The sequence below is a fragment of the Papilio xuthus genome, unplaced genomic scaffold (assembly GCF_000836235.2).
Source record: "Papilio xuthus unplaced genomic scaffold, Pxut_1.1 DF825946.1, whole genome shotgun sequence".
Lineage (NCBI taxonomy): Eukaryota > Metazoa > Arthropoda > Insecta > Lepidoptera > Papilionidae > Papilio > Papilio xuthus.
The window spans coordinates 7,559,468-7,580,291 of record NW_013532703.1 but is presented as its reverse complement, the minus strand read 5'-3'; the positions used below and the strand labels follow the sequence as shown (position 1 = coordinate 7,580,291).

General features: G+C 32.9%; 10 non-coding genes across 10 annotated transcripts; 7 read left to right on the top strand and 3 right to left on the bottom strand.

The window, feature by feature from the left end:
- The first annotated feature begins 1,361 nt into the window (after positions 1-1,361).
- TRNAH-GUG (transfer RNA histidine(anticodon GUG)) lies at positions 1,362-1,433 on the top strand. Its single transcript has one exon. It is a non-coding gene; the product is annotated as a tRNA-His (tRNA).
- A 2,509-nt stretch (positions 1,434-3,942) lies between these two features.
- On the top strand, positions 3,943-4,014 carry TRNAD-GUC (transfer RNA aspartic acid (anticodon GUC)). The gene has a single exon. It is a non-coding gene; the product is annotated as a tRNA-Asp (tRNA).
- A 4,469-nt stretch (positions 4,015-8,483) lies between these two features.
- TRNAH-GUG (transfer RNA histidine(anticodon GUG)) lies at positions 8,484-8,555 on the top strand. The gene has a single exon. It is a non-coding gene; the product is annotated as a tRNA-His (tRNA).
- A 727-nt stretch (positions 8,556-9,282) lies between these two features.
- TRNAH-GUG (transfer RNA histidine(anticodon GUG)) lies at positions 9,283-9,354 on the bottom strand. The gene has a single exon. It is a non-coding gene; the product is annotated as a tRNA-His (tRNA).
- Positions 9,355-10,214: 860 nt separating this feature from the next.
- On the top strand, positions 10,215-10,286 carry TRNAH-GUG (transfer RNA histidine(anticodon GUG)). The gene has a single exon. It is a non-coding gene; the product is annotated as a tRNA-His (tRNA).
- A 951-nt stretch (positions 10,287-11,237) lies between these two features.
- TRNAH-GUG (transfer RNA histidine(anticodon GUG)) lies at positions 11,238-11,309 on the top strand. Its single transcript has one exon. It is a non-coding gene; the product is annotated as a tRNA-His (tRNA).
- Positions 11,310-13,125: 1,816 nt separating this feature from the next.
- TRNAH-GUG (transfer RNA histidine(anticodon GUG)) lies at positions 13,126-13,197 on the bottom strand. Its single transcript has one exon. It is a non-coding gene; the product is annotated as a tRNA-His (tRNA).
- A 5,058-nt stretch (positions 13,198-18,255) lies between these two features.
- TRNAH-GUG (transfer RNA histidine(anticodon GUG)) lies at positions 18,256-18,327 on the bottom strand. The gene has a single exon. It is a non-coding gene; the product is annotated as a tRNA-His (tRNA).
- Positions 18,328-19,025: 698 nt separating this feature from the next.
- Positions 19,026-19,097, top strand: TRNAD-GUC (transfer RNA aspartic acid (anticodon GUC)). Its single transcript has one exon. It is a non-coding gene; the product is annotated as a tRNA-Asp (tRNA).
- A 750-nt stretch (positions 19,098-19,847) lies between these two features.
- On the top strand, positions 19,848-19,919 carry TRNAH-GUG (transfer RNA histidine(anticodon GUG)). Its single transcript has one exon. It is a non-coding gene; the product is annotated as a tRNA-His (tRNA).
- The last annotated feature ends 905 nt before the right edge of the window (positions 19,920-20,824 follow it).

Here is a 20,824-nt window from a genome sequence, read left to right as displayed (position 1 = left end):
TCCTCTCATCTGAAAAGTCCACTTCCATTTCCCATTTTCCTTATAAGAATAAGGGTGGAAGGGTTAAGAGGACTAAATTTGGTCTCGGGGACGCACACTTATCAGACAAATCTCTCTTTATATGTAACAGGATATTTACCTAAATGACATTAGTTAGTAATGCTAATCTCAGCTATGTTTATCCAAATAATTGCATTAATATAACTAATACATATTGAGGTGTATATCAAATTATTAACATTGTCAAAATGCAAATGATATTGAACAAACTAACCGCAATGTTCATATCATTTGCATTTGTGAAAATCATTCGCAATCTGTATTGCGGTAAATTTTTCACATAAAATATTTATTACAATATCATTTCAGTTATCAATATGCGTTAGAAAAACATAAATCAATGGATATTTGCATTTTTATTTCGATTTCATTGTAAGTGAAGAAAGGAGTGTCTGTTATTTTTGTGTCAATTTCGATTAATTTTTTGACCTAAACCTACATTAATGCACAGTTCTGTATAACAATAGTTAAGTAACTAAACCATATTTTACGAGCAATGTTAACTTTTATAAAAAAGACTTATCTTCTTTTTTTAAATGACCATGCAATATCGTATATTATTTGATTGATAATTTTATGAACTTTCAAATGAAAATGAAATTAATCCTCCAAATCCAAATTAAACTATAATCCATGTTTAATTAAGTAGAAACCTAAATCGTTAAACTAAGCAATTCGCTATGAAATGATTTCAGTTTTTTGCAAAGTTTAGAGTAAGTTATCAAGTCAGTATCTGGGCACAATTCCAACTGACCTTTATATCGTAAATCCTAAGTACTTGGTTTACGTAATTGCTTCAACATTATGAAGGAAGTCGTAAAAAGACTCTTAATGTCGGTTTGATAACGTTCGGTCAAATTAGTTGATACGTGTCCGGTAAGGGAGCTAAAGCTTTACGACTGCCGCACGCCGCGCAATAAAGGTGTTTGGGTCAGCTAAATGTTTTATGACGTCATATTGACCTTTTATTATAATGCATTTTTATTTTTACCATTTCTTACGTGAAAATAATAATTAAAAGCAACAGAATGATGGAGGCGATGAACATTACAACAGACGAATTAAAACCTCCTTTTGTTCCAATTTTTTATTTTTTTTTAATTAGTTGCCTGTGCTAATCTATTGATAATCAGTGGTGTTAATCGCTAACATTTTATCAAGACACGCGAATCAAAACAGCCTTGTAATAATATTTTAAGTACTACCGTTACTCAATCTATAATTGCAAGTGAAAGTGCTCCAATTGCCGTAGCAAGTTGTAACATAGCAATGTTTCATTACTCAGATCACAAGCTCCGACAGCCGTGATCGTCTAGTGGTTAGGACCCTACGTTGTGGCCGTAGTAACCCAGGTTCGAATCCTGGTCACGGCAGCGTATAGCTGTCGCGGCGGAGCGTATTTTTTTGTAAATTCCTTTAAAATTGTTACTTTTGAAGCAAGTTTGTACAGTAGTTATATTTTCTTGTCTTTTGGATTTTGTCTCGATATGTTTTACATTTTTTTCTTACAAAAATTACCTGAATCAGCACATCTCTCATTAGGTCTAAGTTTACAACACTATTTATACATGATTTTACGTTGTCAATTAATTAATGTTTGTGATAGAACAACGCATAATTTCAAGAGAAAGAATAACGATGAAAAAACATTTTAAACAACCTATTATTTTCCCAGCATAAAAAATCCAAAGCACCTTTTTTCTTTCGGTAAACTCAGTTAATTAAGGAAAGGGTATACGTTGACGTAAAAATATTATTAAATTACAAAAAAGGGTCGGATTGTTCGTTAAAAATGTTAAGCTAAACCGGGATCGTAATGTATGATAGAGATACGTTGTTATACTAGACTTGAAGCTCAACGATTTACTTGCTCTAAAGTTTCGTGAACTGTTATATAAAATAATGTACTGTACCGTAATTTTATTACTTTTTTTAGCGCTAAAAATAAAACTCGAACGTTCAACTTTAGTAGTCATAATGTCGGGCTAAGTGGCGATCTTTATACAAGCACGCGAAATGTCGGAAAAATTTTCAAAATGGTTGAATCGTTTACACTTACTGTTAGATATCTTATAAAAATTCACTTTTATTTTCATTTTTATTCAACTTTATTTCCATAACCTAATCTAGCGACATCGGACTTTATTACAATTCCCTTTCTACCACGAAGTTATATATTTCTTTTAAGTTATTTGCTTAAGAAAATTAAATTAAATCCACTAAAATCTTTAACGAACGTTAACATAGAAATCGAATTCTGTATTTTCTAAAGTCTTGATTCATGCCCGACCTTTTTTGTACTACGGTCACCGCTATTTAACAAGACTACCATCCGATATTTAACTTGTAATTGTGGCTTATATATAGTTCTACAGTTCAAATATTACTCTGTATGTGGGTGTAGCTTTTTAAAAAATATATAATAGGAATATTTGTCAAGGTGAATCAAGCCTGCAATGAGGTAAATCCGTTTAGAGATGAAATTGGGGTGGTCGGACAATTTCGTTCCTAACAATCATAATGCGAAAGCGTTCGTGCGGAAAACGTTTATCCCCTTTTAACAAGGCTGTTCTGAAGCGATCCCTTCATCGATTCCTAAGGGACAGAGAGAGTTCTTTGTAAGATCATTGAGGTTTTTACTGTAAGTTAAAAGTCTTATGTCTCATTTAATGCTATAGATATTCTATAAAGAAACATAAGAAGATACGATGAATAATTACATTGGGTAGATTACTAAAAGACTATTCGAGTTTTTGTTTATAAACAAAAATAAAAGATAAATCGATCCCCGACCTCAAGCTTGACAGGCGGGTTTAGATTCTTTAAGATATCTGTTTAATCATTCCGAATTTTATTTCATCATCAGCTCACTATACGTCCCCACCGAGGGGCTCGGAGCCTACTCTAAGTTAAGGGTGCGGGTTGGTTGACTTCACACATATCTTTGAATTTCTTCTCAGATATGTGCAGGTTGCATCACTATGTTTTCCTTCACCGTAAGAACGTCGGATAAATGTACGTATGTAAATCGGAAATCGAAAAACACATTGGTACATGGCGGGATTCGAACCCAGGACCTGCAGATTGCAAGTCAAGTGCTTGACCACTGAGCCACCGACGCTCCATTGTCTCTATTGTTTTATTTGTTTCTAGAAAAAAAAATGTTAATAGAGGTGAAGTCAATAACGACTAAGGGTTTCGGATCTTTACTAAAAATGCTACAATTCTTAACACGGCCACGTTTTACGTAGATATATTATGTAAACAAAAATATCCTTGCACGTCTTATATAGAAATGCATGGAGCAGCTTCATATATTATTTATTGTCACGTTTCCCAAACGCGACGCACACGGGACGTGTTATTTCCAAGACAAGGAATAATCTTGAGTACAATAAATCCACCGAAATTGAGATGTCACCGGAAATCTACAAGAAGAAACACAACTAAATTCATATCTTATTTTTCGTTTATTTGGTTCAAATATGTATGCAATATTAGTGGGTTCAAATTATGAAATATTTTTTAGTCACAATTTTTTTTTTGTCAGACTTCTTTTTCCCTTGAAAAATATTGTTCGTCTGAACTAAAGTGTCCGGACAAGTTGTAAAGTTTACAAATGGACAGCTTCAAACTTATAACTGCGTCTAGACTGGGGGGGGGGCATTTGTTAAATTATCAACTAGACGGGAAACTAATATCTTTGCTACACAACAACAGAATGCCTTGGTTAGAATTCAGAACTATTTGGAACAATTCCAAGCAAATCTAATCATTTACTAATTGAACTTGTATTTACTTAGTAAACTCCGTGTATAATAAGTATACTTATGACGTTGTCATAAAATAACAGAACTAAAAATTTTATCTAAACAAACATCGTCTTCGGTAGTATAGTGGTCAGTATCCCCGCCTGTCACGCGGGAGACCGGGGTTCGATTCCCCGCCGGAGAGAACTTTTTGTCAGAAAATTTTAAAAAGTTAACAACACTTCTTATTTGTTTTTGCAATCAAAATAATTTATACATGAAATTAAAATTGTTTTATATTATATTTGTTTATAAAATATGTGATGTTATTTATAACATCACGGTACTGGTTGAATACATGTGTCGCGTCAAATCGCTATCGTCTCAACCCTATCTTCTATAGCAGCGGTGTGTCTGTTTTGTAACAGAATGAGGACATCGATGGCAACATTGATAACATTACATTAATTGAGTAAGTTCGAGCGCCGCCCGCGCCGTCGCCTCCGTCCGCCTCACTCAACAAACTTCTAAGAAATTAATTTCAGACAACATCTGACCTTAACTTTGTACTGATCAATTAACATTTCCTCGATCGTCAACTATCAGGAAATAAGGAATGTTGAAAACACTTTCAATTTCTATGTAAAGATTTAACATAGAAAGAGACAGACATATGTTTAATGGTTCCTTCCTACGTGTGTTCTTAAATTAAACCATATGATACTAATGTTATAAATGCGAAAGTTTAGATGGAAGGATGGATGTTTGTTAGAAGGTATCTCTAGAACGGATCAATAGATCACGCTGAAATTTGGCACAGATGTAGAACATAGTCTGGAAGAGCAAATAGGATACTATTTTTTTTTATTCCGCGCAAATGGAGTCGCTGTCGATAGCTAGTAATTACGTTAAAAAACTATAATAAGGTTCAACAAATATATGACATTTTTTGCGTGAAGCAGTTAATAATTCATTTTGATCTTAGTAACAACAGCTATCGTTTTATTTTCTTATCAAATATTTGTCTATTCTGTTGATAGAATGTTAAATAAAATATTTTAGTTTGGTTGAAAGTGAAAATCTTTATGATTTTTATGATTCTATCTAACGGCTAGCGAATGTTGCTATAAACCGTTTCAACAATATTCCAAGGAGACTAAAACGATCAATAAACGCTTGCATGTGGTAACACTCGCGCTAATGTCGTCTAGACAGCGAATGTGGTTGAAATCTCTAAACTAACCAGCTTTTATTACATACTTGAATCTCTTTTATTTTAACTCTATTCGTTATATCTTAATTTTGTGATATAATTTTATTTTCATTTTATACGACATGTACAGAAATAGCCTTTTAGTCTTGTCATTCTTAGGAACCTAGTTTGAAATTGTTAAAGCAAAATTTTTGAGCGCCAATAGCCTAATGGTTGAGGGGATCTCCGATCACGAGGTCGGTTGTTCGAATCCTGCCATTCGACTATTGTCGTAAACCATATCCTGGCACAAGGAAAGAGCTTACTTGGAATGGTACAAGAAATATTATCAAAATACTGCTAATATTAAAAAAAAAATGATGAAAGAAAAACAGCCAATTGTCGTATAATTATTAATGACCTTGAATTTTTAAGTCGTAATTTTTTTAACTGATAGTAAACAACGAATGACATTTAAAGAAAATTGGAAAAGCTTTGCCTTCAGAAGGTGTACATAGTTAAATCAAATGCTATACTCTATTAAAAGTGTTTCACATGGAAACGGGAATAATTGAGCCAACATTAATGTTTTTAACATGTTGTAATATTTGGCTAGTTGCCAATTTGCAGAGACAGGTCGGCGCCTCGCCGCTGTTTGCAGGTGGATTTACACCAAGAACCGTGACGTCAGACTTTACCTATTACGTTTTCTTGAGAACTATTCGATTTCCGCCAATGACGCCAGATGAATTTCTTTCTTCCTGGTGAGTACTATAGCACATGTACATACATTCCTTTTATTCCTATATTAGCTGTCGCCCGCGGCTCTGTCTGAGCGGCATTATAAAAAAACTTAAGCCTATGTGTTCTTCCAGGCTATGTTCTACATGTATGCCATATTTCAGTAAGATCTATGTAGCCGTTCTGGAAATACCATCTTACAAACATCCATCGAAACATTCGTATTTATAATATTAGTAAGATTATGTCAAGCTCTATTAATTAACCGTAGTTATCGTTGGTGTACGAAAAGAAGAATTCGTGTTAGATATAATAATACGTTTAAGGCATCGCCGCGAGGGATAATTAGGAAGGTTGTATTAACTTTGGTGGCTCCCCGAGTCTATTACGTACATGTATTAAGTATAAGCCTTATTAATTCGAACCAACGAATGGATAACAAATTTGAATTTCGTTTCAGGACAAAATTACCTTTGTTAAGATCTTACCACGCATAATAAAATAAATAATGTATTATTTTTCCAATTTTATACTAAACTAGCTGTCGCCCATGACTCCGTTCGCGTGGATATATAAAAAACTTAATTAGTGTAGCCCACCCATCCATCCATCTAAGCATTCGCATTTATAACATTAGTAAATTAATAAAAAGCAGCTCTTCCAGGCATGAATTCGAAAAAAAAGAATAAATAGTATCCTATGTCCGTCACCTGGCTCTAAGCTACCTCCTCACCAATTTTCAGCCATAACAGTAAAGCCGTTCTTAAGTTATAAATAGTGTAACTAACACGACTTTCTTTTATATATACATATATAGATTATAATAAGAACGAATTATATTCGTATTTCATTAATTAAGTAAATTCATAAATAGGCGAGATGTGTTAATCTAACTAAGTAAAGTGCAATACTTAAAACCAAATCTTTAAGTTTTTTTCTCGTTAAATTTCCTTTATATTATTAGAGAAGTAGTTCTTTCTTTTTAGTACAATCGAAACTGAAAGTACAATGTTCAGTTGAATTGCTATTTCTAAATCCGGTACCATTGAATATCGCTGCCATAACAATAGAGCCTGATTACAAAATATACAGGCACAGCATCACCCACCACCCCTCACCCCTCGTCCGTAGCACGTCTACACTCTACCCTCACGCTTACTGAATTTTAATTTCAGGTAATGTATCGACACAGTATTCTCCAGTGAAATTGTATCGTAATAAAACTAACCTTATAAATAAAATTTATTGTTTCATCTTGATATTGTATTTAAAAAAGCGAAGAGTTTTAATATATTGTTAATATGTGTTCACTACTTGATAATTTAAATTACGTAGGTGACACTACCATGAAAATTAACAACTACAGGCATAATAATAATCAGCATAAAAGCATCTCAAGAAGCTCTCGCTAAACAGTTTGATTAAGGGCCCGATACAAAAGGCAGTTATCCTAGAAACCGCACGTATCGTGAGAAGGTTCCTGTCTGTAGCCCTGACCACTGGTTGTTTGAGTCATGGGACTCCGCAGCCGGTGGTGATCTACTTTTAATATATATTTTTATATGAAATGTAATATATTAAGAATAAGATTAATAAATGAATAAATGGTTATCAGCATAAATAAATTAGTCATCCATAGTAAATACCACTCGAGCCAAAAAACAATATTTTAAAGACACTTGTTCTACGTAGTATACTCTTTTTGTTTTATATAATTCATACATTTCATTAGGTACATCCTTTGACTGGAAATTGTAAAATGCAGCAATTTATCTCTAAAACATGTATACTAATATTGAAAATATTCCGTGGCAGGCGCCCATCAGTTCTAACAGAGTTGGCTTCCGCCCAGACTCCTGATAATGCCACATATTTCTTATTTCTAAGATTTTGTTAAAAGTTCACAAATAATTTTAAAGTTCAAAATAATTAACCTCGTAACTTTTTATTGACATTAACATTTCAACGGTGAGATAACATCATTAATTTTTATCTATTTTTGACGTCACTTTTGCTTGATAAAAAATGTTTTGTTTCCGAATCAATTCCACTATCAACATTATTGCGAAGAGTCAATTTTTATGTACCTAATGCCTACCTATTTCATTATATACTTACATTGCTTTTATAATATTTTTAATACTAAATATTAGCAGATTTTTTTGGAAATTTACTAATATTTCTTTTACCATTCCAACTTAAGCTCTAGGCTTGTGCTAGGATATGGTTAACGATAATAGTCGAATGACGAGATTCGAACCCCCGACCTCGTGATCGGAAATCCGTACCGTTAACCATTAAGCTATTGACGTTTCGAATTTTAGTATTTTCATAAATCGCTAGCAAAGTAACACTCCCCGTTAGCGTTTTCCATTACGCGGTTAGGATTACTCGAGACGACGTGCACTTTACTGGTTATGTACAAAATCCGATTAGTGAACGATTTACACAGTGTTTAGAAAAAAACTTTGCTCGTATTTAAGGGTTTAAGGATTTTAAAAGAGGCAAAAAATTATATTTTTAAACATGTTCAGAATCTTTTGTCTATGCGACTACACAGTTCCAGGTGTTGTTATAGTATGGAATGGCCCGGTTAAACTATTTTATGTCTTATGAATAGGAGCTAAGGTTTAATATTCATTGTACCATACAGCCAACACCGAAACTAATTGCAGTGAAAGTGGCACAGTTTAAGATGAATTTTTATCGAATTTACATTGATATTATCACCAGCTCCGACAGCCGTGATCGTCTAGTGGTTAGGACCCTACGTTGTGGCCGTAGTAACCCAGGTTCGAATCCTGGTCACGGCAGCGGATAGCTGTCGCGGCGGAGCATATATTTTTAGGTCAAATGAATACAGCATTATTTTAGAATTCTTGTGGAATAAATGTATTCGTGAGTGTCTTTATATTTCTTTCCAATTTAAATAATGTAATAATTCAAAGTACTGAAACCTTAATTAGAACAAAACACAACTTGTAATCATTTTCTTATAATGATTAAGCCAGCACTTTACGACGACCCCAACTGAAAGAAATCAATATCAGCAGAATTAAATAAAAACATGTCATGTAACATTTCAGATCCGTTCATTTATGTTGAAATGAAAAATGTTCTATCTAATACTAGCTTTTGTCTGCGACTTTGCCTGCGCGTAATTAAAGAACTTTGTAAGTATATAGCTTATGTGTTCTTTCTTAATCGAAATCCGTTAATCCTTTCGGCAAATACATAATGTTAAACGCAATAACATGCAAACCGTTCATACATGTCTCCATGCATACTTTTGCATGTATAATATTAAGTAATATGTAACTTTATGATGTCATCTATAAAAAGTATTTAAAGAGGGACAGCTTTGGATTTTAACGATGCTCAATGAAACGCTATTAAAGATTAAAAAGATAACTTAGGGAATAAAATGAAAAATAAAAATAGATTAAAATTTACGTAAAATTGTTAACAATTACAATTATTCAATAATTTTATTTAAAATTTAAATAAAAAAATATAGACTCCGCCGCGACAGCTGAACGCTGCCGTGACCAGGATTCGAACCTGGGTTACTACGGCCACAACGTAGGGTCCTAACTACTAGACGATCACGGCTGTCGGAGCTTGTGGAAAAAGACACAAAATTCTACTTTACATTTAACACAAACGCGATCACTTTCACTTGCAATTCGTTACAGTAGAACGAACAGAAGCAAACAAAAAGTGCAATTACAGTGATAAAAAGTTTAGTTTAAAAACAACACTTGTATTCTGAAACCACTAAAAGTCTCTGGAGTGATTTTTCTAATCTTCATTTCATTTAGGTTCAGTTGGGAATTGAGTAAAACAAAGATTATTAAATCCCGATCTGTCGCAAATAATGTGAATAAGCAAAGAACACTCGCACTATTGATTTACTGGTCGATTTTTATAAATCTCACCCCTAGTATATTAAAAAAAAACGAATTGTGATGCTTTATAATTTAATATAAACTTAAGTATCACAACTACACATCTCTGAGTGCTACGAATTGCGCTACGCGGCTGCTCTACGCCTTTTATCGTCATGACCTCGTTACGCTACGCGCCTTTGTCGCAATAGAGATCAAACGTGTTAAATGAAACATTAAATAGTGATTTATCTTAAGCTCACGATTGCGATCAAAGTTAGATCTTATATAAGTTTACTTCCGGTAGTTTTGTATATAATAAGGCAATAAATCTCACGGTTTATTTATGCCATAGACTGTGTGCTATATATTTGTAGCTGAATTTTGGCTTTGTTTTCAAATACAAAGTACTAAAAGTTATAATTTATGTACTAGTCATATAAAGCTTATTATTACTTTGCTGACTGCTTATTATTGCTTTGCTGGCTTTATTTCTCGAGACTGTAACGAATCACAAGTGAAAGTGATCCAGTTTTTTATTGATTACGAAGCGGTATTCCGCGACATTTGTCACCAGCTCCGACAGCCGTGATCGTCTAGTGGTTAGGACCCTACGTTGTGGCCGTAGTAACCCAGGTTCGAATCCTGGTCACGGCAGCGTATAGCTGTCGCGGCGGAGCTTATATTTATTATATTTTTGCAATTCGAGAGAGTACAGCTTTGAACAGCGAGAAACAAATGGAATTAGTTTGATGACTTGTCAATTTTCATAAGGTTCGTTGAATAAACGCATTCAGAGAAATTGTTTACTCCTAATCTGTTGAACCTACTCCTTTATAGATTAAAAGATGCTATGATATTTAGAGCTGGTTTTAACGCCTTTTAAATTAATTATAATGCCTTACTAGACTAAATATTAAGTACAGTAATTTTATTTTAGAGTTAATATATAACTTTATAAAATTCCTCTTCGACAGGGAATCGCACCCTGGCCTTCTGCGCGACTGGCAGGGATACTGACTACTTTACCGGCGACGATATTAAAATGCTGAGCTAAATTTTATCATTTAACACTCGCAAAACCAGTTGTTAAAGAATAGATTCCTATCACATCCATCGTTAAACTCCACTCAAGCGGTTTACGTTTCGATTTAAAATCTCTACTGGTATTTAAAAGCAAGATTAATTTGAAACCATTCCAGCAAATACACCAGGTGAAATTAGATAAAGCTTTTCCCTAAATTTAACATCGAAAATGTATCAAAATTAATCCAGTAATCTCTACCTAGATTTTATTAATGTTTAGAAAACCGAATTTGTCTTGGATCATGATAGAGTAAGTTAGTTTTCAAATTCCATAAACTTTGAATCAGTGTGAATTTCATTTCAACACTAGGACATATACGTCTTTTATAGAATTATTAAAAAGCTTATATTTGCTTATTAAAATTAAACAAACCACACAATATAAACAAACATTGAACATTTGCAATTCCTTTTAGTTCGTTGGCTATTATGGTCGTAAGCTGTGACAAATTGCAAGTGAAAGTTTTATTAAAACGATCAATCTATCGTTTAAATTCAATCTGATTGTCACCAGCTCCGACAGCCGTGATCGTCTAGTGGTTAGGACCCTACGTTGTGGCCGTAGTAACCCAGGTTCGAATCCTGGTCACGGCAGCGTTCAGCTGTCGCGGCGGAGTATTTAACTTTTTACTATTGTTCTGAAGATAAAATAATTAATTATTTTAATTCACAGAATTATGTTTATATTTTACTAATGTGACAATCTACTCAACGCAAAAAGTTTGTTTATATTATGATAGGAAAATATTGGCCGAAAGCAAAACACAACTCATAAATAATCGTTAACTACGTAAAAACACAGAGTTGTGTGCGTACGTATTATTCTGTGTCATAAATCTGTTGTTACAAAACTATCGTCTAATTCGTACAATGTCGCTGACCGCACACTACGCTCGTAAAACAGATTTATAACAGTTTACAAATCGAATTAAAACTAGGTTAAAGTTAAAGTTAAAAGTTATAATTGTTTTGACTTTAACATTTATAATTTTTAAATATTGAAGACGAAAAAAAGTAAAATTGTAAACGAAGGACTCGAGCGGGAAATTTAGGGAAAAATTTGGAAAAGAATAAAATATTCTAAATTTAATAATAAAAAAAAATTAAATCGGAACACCAGGGCCGGAGTTACGCGGTAACACACATAAAAAAACATACAGACAAATTGATAACCTCCTCCTTTTTGAAGTTAGCTAAATAGTTCAAAAAGGTCCGTTTGTATCGAAATATCATATTTTTTTGTCACAAAGAATGGTCATTATGTATGAAATGTTAATAAGATTATCTAATATTGTATATTATTCGTAAAGCAATTTCGATAGACATAGTTCTTTATATAGAGGAGTATTGAAAAATTCAATAGCAATTTGTTAACTTATTTTCTAGCTGACAATTCACGTTCATAAATCCATAAAATATTTAACGATGTGTTTGTACGCAGTCCAGTATAAAGAGTAATAAATATCACGTGTCCCGGGGAGAGATATCTTGTACAGAACGCATCCGCTCGCGGCGATTTCCCTCCGTACAATATCCGCAGCTGCGAGAATATGCGACAACATGATGAAACCAAAATAATTGTATGCATACAGTATATCAATAAATTAAATTATTAGTGAATAGGAAACTTAATCTTAATAGCATTGGATAATTACGTCGCACGTCATAAGTATTAATTTACGTCGAATACTAACGAAATAAAGAAACGAAGGAAGAAGAAAGGACTCATGTTTACTTAATCTTTATGTTAGCGATAGAAAATTAATACTTATCTTCTATTCAAATAACAACAATGTAGCGTTTACAATTAATAACTGACCATATAATAAAAGCAATATGCAACATGACATTAAAATATAACATAGACAAAAAATCCTACGGAATTTTTAATAACGATAATTGATAAACGTAAACGACTTAACATTTAAAAAAAAATGTAGTTCAATAGAATAACGCATTTAAGTTCAATCCTTATATTACACAAACCCAAGGGATGTCGTTGGTTAATTAAAAACCTAAATAAAAGGCGAAATAAATCAAACGATTCCCAATACGTATTCCAGCGAGTAATTGTCGATTAAGGTTTTTATGTAAAGTCAATCACATTTAACGTACGTGACGTAATATAGACGCAGCTCAGCCTTGCTGAAAGACCCGCGCCTGACATGAATAACAAAGACAAGCCTTCTTTATGAAAAAAATCTAATCTTAACATTTTTATTAGACGTCCGAAAACTTGGATGTCTTTATTGAATCCTACATTTTGTTGACATCACCTATACTTATAAGCCGACATAAAAAAACACAAATTTTCTTGTCGTGAAAAAAATATTCCGACTTGTCTTTCTTCCTTTTCTTAAGTAGATAAAGAAAAATTAAAAAAATACGCTCCGCCGCGACAGCTGAACGCTGCCGTGACCAGGATTCGAACCTGGGTTACTACGGCCACAACGTAGGGTCCTAACCACTAGACGATCACGGCTATCGGAGCTGGTGACAAGATTGATGTAAGTTTAATATAAATTTGTAAACGGTACCACTTTCACTTGGAAATCTCGGTGTTGACTAAGTACAGTGAACTTTAAACCTTATTAATTGTGCCGTAGCTATTAATTCGTCTGGCTTCTTATATATACAGTAATCATTTAACTAAATGTGGCAACAGTGAAGAAAACAGCAAAAACATCTATTACAAAGCCAAGGAATTGCAATAACTCTTTATATTTTAAACAAACATCAAGATTGTTTGAATTTTTAGGTCTTTTTTTTTATATTTTTTTTTTTTTTTATATCACAAGGTGGCAAACGAGCGAGCGGCCACCTGAAATCGCTGAAATAGCGAAGTCTTCAAAAATATCGTTACAGTCTAACTAATACAATTTCAATTATATTTTTATGTGATCAATTAACTATCTCTTAATATCTTCTATATATATTTATAAAAGAAAGTCGTGTTAGTTACACTATTTATAACTCAAGAACGGCTTTACCGATATGCCTGAAAATTGGCGAGAGGTAGCTTAGAGCCAGGAGACGGACATAGGATATTCTTTTTCTTTAAGTTTTTTTATATATCCACGCGGACGGAGTCGCGGGCGACAGCTAGTATTAGTTAAATAGGACAAAACACAATCCTAGTTATTCTTCTTCTTTTCCACTTTATAACTAACAAATCGTTAAGAAACCAGAAAAATTTATAAGAATTTTGAAATCGGCACTTCTAAATAAATAACTTATATTTATTGCAACTTAACAATCAATTGTTTTATATATCTACTTTTCTTTTGTTTCGCTTTTTTTGTCTTTCTATTATAGTCTGAAAAAACCCGTTTAATCTCTGTTCTTTTTGTTTATATATTATATAATTGTGAAATGGTTAATAACGTCTGTATTTGTTAATTTGCTGATCTTATAAATTAATAAGCGACCAGTAAGTACACCTAAACCCTGTGGGTTTTTAGTACTACTGTCTAACCGACGTTTAATTTGTTGTGTGAAGTTTTTGTATAATAAAAAAAAAACTAACAAATAAGCTCCAGAATAAATTAACCTTTGATGCAATTTATTTTACTTTCTAGTTTGTACCAGAACTAATTTCTTTAAAAGTTAATTAAAATATTAATCTTTTATAAATTCCACATTGTTCTCTCTGTCTGGGGAAAAAGGAACTTGTTTAAATAGAAGTTTAATTGAAAAAGACCGTACCGCTGCGGACTGCATGTTACCAGCGAGAGATTTATGAATTAAATAAAATTCAGTGAATTTCTATCCAAGATACAACTACAGACACATCTTATACGATGCTTATTTAATATTAATCTTAACATGGTCGTTACTAATATTATAAATGCTAACGTTTAGTCTTTCCCAAAGTTGGCGATAATGCCCCCTTGTGGGCGCTGCAGGTATCATGTTGCGGTTTATAGTAAAAGTTTCGTTTAGAATTCTCCGTTATATACATATGTAGATAGGTCACAATAATTAATTAATTTAACTTGAAGTTATAGTGGTTTTTAAATATGTGAAAATATGAGGGCGCTAAGAAATATTTATTCTCAAAGTGCACAGTAGACAAAATAAGTTTGGGAACCACTGGTTTAGATTAATGCATGGACCTCGCTAAAATTTTGCATAGATGCAGTACATAGTCTGGAGTCACGAGCGATAGCTAGTACTTCATACAAGAAAGCTAAAATAAGCTGTTTAAGATATTTGAACTACATCAACGCAGTCTTATTACTAAAGCAGTAAATATACTTTTCGAAAGTAGTTAGTAGTACGTTTACGAAATCGTAAGCTCATAAACTATTAAGAAATAAGTTTTTTTTACAAACATTTATGTCACTTAATTTCTATGTGAAATGACTACATTTGGAATCTAGAAGTTCGGCTATGCGATTATATTTTCTATACTTTTAAAGTCTAATAATTTTATGGTATAAAATGTTGTCAATGCTACATCTGTTCGCCATTGAATTGTGATTGATTTTCAATAGTCGCTTAAACCTCTTTGTTGCAACGAATTCCATCAACAAAGCTGAACGTTATTTCGTAGAAAAACTGTTCCAAATGTAATGTAAAAAAGCTCGATTCTCCTCTCAACTGCTAGTTTTAAAATATGCGAAAGATTTGTGGTTAAATATTTTAAATTCTTTTTATTTTAAATACAATTTATTACAGATATTTTTATTAATTAAATTTATTTGTATTTAACTCTTATTCTGAATGAAAGGTAATTATAAAAATAATAATTTAAAAAGTAATTAACTCTTCTCTAAGTCATTTTAACTTTTCTAATCAACATCTTTAATCAGTGACTCACATTTAAATTTTATCATTGTTATTAAAACTCTGAAGATTTTATCTCGATATTAAATAACTTGCCGTTTAAATAAGAGACATTTAAATAATATTATTTTCATTAAATTCATTTATGATAATTAACGCTACAGTAAGCAGGAAATTCAGTTTAATAAATCGACGCTCATCCAATTATAATTAGTGAATAAATTAATTATAAATAAATATAGATAAAATAATTTGTACACTTTTCCTGTATTCGTTCACTAAGACTGACGATACCAAAGATGGAGTTATTAGGGAAATTTTAGGAAGTAGCCTATCTCAACACTTTAATCAGAATATAGAGATTAGATAAATCTTCTGTCTGATTGTTATTTTACTAATCTAGTCTTATTCGAGCAACAGATGTGTTTGCGGACTCTATCAATATTGTAACATTGTCATGAAAATATACTTAACTAGCTGTCGTCCGCGACTCCGTCCGCGAGGATATATAAAGAAACTTAATTAGTGTAGCCCACATATCCATCCATCCACATCACATCCACCTAAGCATTCGCATTTATAATATCAGCAAGTTAAATAAAAAGCAACTATTCAAGGCATAAATTCGAAAAAAAATGAATGAATAGTATCCTATGTCCGTCTCCTGGCTCTAATGTACCTCCTCGCTAATTTTCAGGCTAATCGGTAAAGCCGTACTTGAGTTATAAATAGTGTAACTAACACGACTTTCTTTTATATATATAGAACATACAACAGTTTTGGTAACGTTACAATATGTTCCGAAGAAAACAGTAATTATTCTCGCAGAAATCATCTCATATCTGAATACTTTGTTAAGTCTAAAATCAAACATAATTTCCACTTTAATACGGTATTAAGATGGAAAAGTGATTAAGAAGAAAGTTTAATGATAAACTTGAAAAACTCATTAAAAGTTTTCCGATAAGGTAACATGTTGAAATATTCCAGATGGTGTTTTCTTTATAAATACACTTTGATGATACTCTTATTTTTTATCTTTACCTTATTTTGCAAATATTTAATTTATATCTGACTTTACTCGAATTAGCATCAAACGAATTAAAACAGTACGCAGCTCTCTTCTGAAATACATACTATGTATGAAAATATGTAAATTGACTTTCTAAGATTTCCATTAAATATAAAAAGGAGCGTCGGTGGCTCAGGAGTCAAGCACTTGACTTGCAATCTGCAGATCCTAGGTTCGAATCCCACCATGTACCAATGTGTTTTTCGATTTCCGATTTACATATGTACATTTATCCGACGTTCTTACGATGAAGGAAAACATCGTGATGCAATCTGCACATATCTGAGAAGAAATTCAAAGATATGTGTGAAGTTAACCAACCCGCACTTGGCCAGCGTGGTTGACTATGGCCTACTCACCCTTAACTTAGGGTAGGCTCCGAGCCTCTCAGTGGGGACGTTTAGTGAGCTGTTGATGAGATGAAAGAAAAATAAGAAAGAACAAGTTTATATAACTTATTATTATTATTTATTTGTAAAGTAATGTTATTAATAATTAAAATCAATGTGGAGATGTTCATGTCGTGGCGAATTAAATTAAGTACGTATTAGCTCCAAATTTTACTATGGAACAGAACAAAATCATATGTCTAAAGAAGTGATTACTTCTAATGTACTACCACTACACTAATTTAAATAAAATGTTTTATGATCTTTATAAAAGCGTTCAAAAAAAGGAAAATTTGTAACAAAGGCGTCGCGTCGCGCCGCGTGGCGAGTCCGATTTCTTTTCAATTGAATCCATGATTTATTTTCGGATTAAGTCTTCTCTTTTCCGACGTGATTCATCCAGATGACGCAAAATTTATGGACGTTAAAATTTAGATGATGTCCATTTAATCGTTATTATTAATTTTGGTCGCCTAAGGGGTCAAGAATATTTAACATTTTTTTCATTCGATGCCCAACACAATTATACCCAATAACGTAATATTATAGTTACCAGGATACTAAAGCTTATTTAAAACAACGCCTAGTTTTTTGAAAAAACATCATAAAAATGATATTGCTGCTAAAAAATTTTAGGCGCTGAAAATGTCTGCATACAGCTACATATAGCTATAAATTTAATCAATGAAGTCAATATATTATGCGTATGGATGGCATAAATGAACTTCTGTGAGGGTTATTTGTTGCGTATACCCTAACCTGTCAACTTCAGTCATCATCAACGTAAGCCATCATTATAAGCAAAATAAAAATTTATTATATTATGTTAATAAAAATTATATTATCGTATTCATTATCAGTTTATACGATTCATAATCAGCTTCATTAAAATCGAACTTAAATAAGCCGTATTATTACTGACTCACTGATTAAAATATTTCGTGATAATTATATCCATCTTTGGCTTTTTGCTTATCTATATTAAATAAATTGAAGATTTTATTTCTTAAAACGCTCAACGCCTTTTAATAATCTTAGGAATTGAATGGATTTCACAAAAGTTTTTACATTTGTAACTAACATTAAGGACCCCTATTTGTATTACGTGCTAAGAGTTTTCACTGATGCAACATTTAAGCAAAAATATACATTTCTCTTTTTTTGCAAAAGGCATGAAAGTGATAGCACTATATTGTCGGAGGACGGTTTCGGCAGAGGAAACCCATGATTACTTTTGCTTCTACTTAGTAATGGAACCAAAAATATAAGCTCCGCCGCGACAGCTATCCGCTGCCGTGACCAGGATTCGAACCTGGGTTACTACGGCCACAACGTAGGGTCCTAACCACTAGACGATCACGGCTGTCGGAGCTGGTGACAAAAGACACGAAACGTTGGAAATATAACGTTAAACGGTATACTATCACAATCGAGTCCACTGTACCGTGACAGAGTTGAACAAGCTACAATAATTATGATATAATACATAAAACCATAATATAAAAAATATTATACACTAGCTATCGCCCGAGACTCCGTCCGCGCTGTATTAAAAAAAATTAGTAGCCTAGTATTTTTCTTCCAGACAATGTTCTACATCTATGCCAGACTTTATTGATATCCATTAAACCGTTTTGAAGATCCCTTTTAACATCCATCCATCCAAACATTCGCATTTATAATATTAGATAAGGTTTCTCTGAAGTGCCCAAGTGCTTCATCATGGATATACTGTACTCAAAATTATAGGAAAATTGGTTCTATATGGCATTCGCTGTCAAAATCGATGATGTAATGCGCTATCATCATCATATCTTTACGAATTCCCCATCATCATCATCACCATCATTCTTTATCATTTGCACTCCTATCACTCAAATATCTGTTATTTTACGTATGGAATTCATAAATTGCATTGATATCGGCGAAATATTTTTATTATCTATGTTCACTTTATCATGTACGTTATAAATAAACCAGGTGTTATCATTTCAAGAATTGATGTTATAGAATAACAGTCGTTACATGACATAATATAATATTTCGACATTGTTAACCACATCTTCGGTAGTATAGTGGTCAGTATCCCCGCCTGTCACGCGGGAGACCGGGGTTCGATTCCCCGCCGGAGAGAACTTTTTGTCCGTCTTATTTTCATTTTGAAACATCTATTTTAAACATCAGTTTTGATCTTGTTAGTCTCCACTGATATTTAAATATTCTGTCAATATTTTAAGATTTTACAGTAAGAAGCCTATTGTCTGCTTAATAATTAAAACAGGCACAGTGTAGTACAACAGCCCACTCATAATCTTAATTATAGAAGAATATTTTTAGAACACTCTGTACGTGTAATGAATGAGAAAAACTTTCTAAGGCATTACTAGGATCCACCTTTTCCTTGTGAAATAGTTTAATAAGCAGTACCTGTGATAAGATAAGTTGATAAAAAAACCTTTTTCATGTTACAACGGAGGTACGAACTGCATTTAACTGATCCTAAGTGGATTGAGGCTATTATGACGGATAACATTTGCCTACAACTTCCACGTTGAATTTTTGTTTTACCCCTAGCATTAGATATATGTGCCACTATTTTAATGTTGCTGATTGTTGAAGATAACGAATGTAAAAGTGAAACACGCGTACTTTAAACTGACATCAAAAAACGGAGGCCAAAATAAAACAGATTATAGAAAAATAGTCATGGAAATAAGCTATCTGGGGACCTCTACATTTTTACAAGAAGTGTTTTTGAGCAATAACAGTTTGCTAACCATTAACTACGTCATACTAATGCAAAAACCGACTGTTGTAGTGAAAGTACTCCAGTTTTAAAGTATTTGTACCAATGTTCCGTTAATACCGCCACCAGCTCCGACAGCCGTGATCGTCTAGTGGTTAGGACCCTACGTTGTGGCCGTAGTAACCCAGGTTCGAATCCTGGTCACGGCAGCGTTCAGCTGTCACGGCGGAGTTTATATTTTTATCCAATGGGAGACTGAACCTTTTGGCATTAATTACGTTTTGCAGTTTGTCCCTATATGCTATTTGTCTCCTTCATATTATAGAAATGCCGAAACGTTATATTTACAAACCGTTCTAATAAATGGAAGATTGCCAATTCAGTTCGTTATAATTAATATTATACGTTTCTACAATATTGCTTCTTCTGATTCTCAAACGTTAAGTAACGATACGCCTGCCAAATTTCACGCCTTCATCAGTTTAGTGAAATTGCCGCTATTATTAAGTAGGCTTAACAAAATAAACTCAGTAAGATAAGTTTAATTTACTTCAGCTTTTAACGCCAAAACACTAAAGAATTAGTAATAGATAAAGTATTAAGTTATTTCAAAACATTACTTCAAAAGTAGGTTTAGATGGACGACTCTAATTACTCCTTAGGGCCAAAGCTTAAATAGCTAATAGAATCAACAGTTCTTTATTTCTTATTTGTGATTTTAATCTTAACAATCGTTAATTTGAGATATTTTCCTTTTCATCCTATCGCAAGTTCAGGTAAATCGCGTAACTGCTTAACTTGTTTTAATATTTTTCGTTGCATTTATAACGCAATGAATTTCAAAGGTACAGATTCGGTTCACTAGCAGGATTCTCAAACTACTTACCACTAATTACACCGGAGAGTAATGCGGCGTCCACAGCAAACCATAAACACTGATGAGATGTAATGAAGCGGAACACGCGGGCGCCGGTAACGAGGGAATTATGCTTGTTTTAAATTACCCTCCCCGCTGGAGGTCTTTGGGGGCGTACTGCATCAAATATTCTACTATTTCCTTCAATCTTTTTAAGGTATAGTTTTATATCAAGTTAAAATAGAAACTCATAGAAGA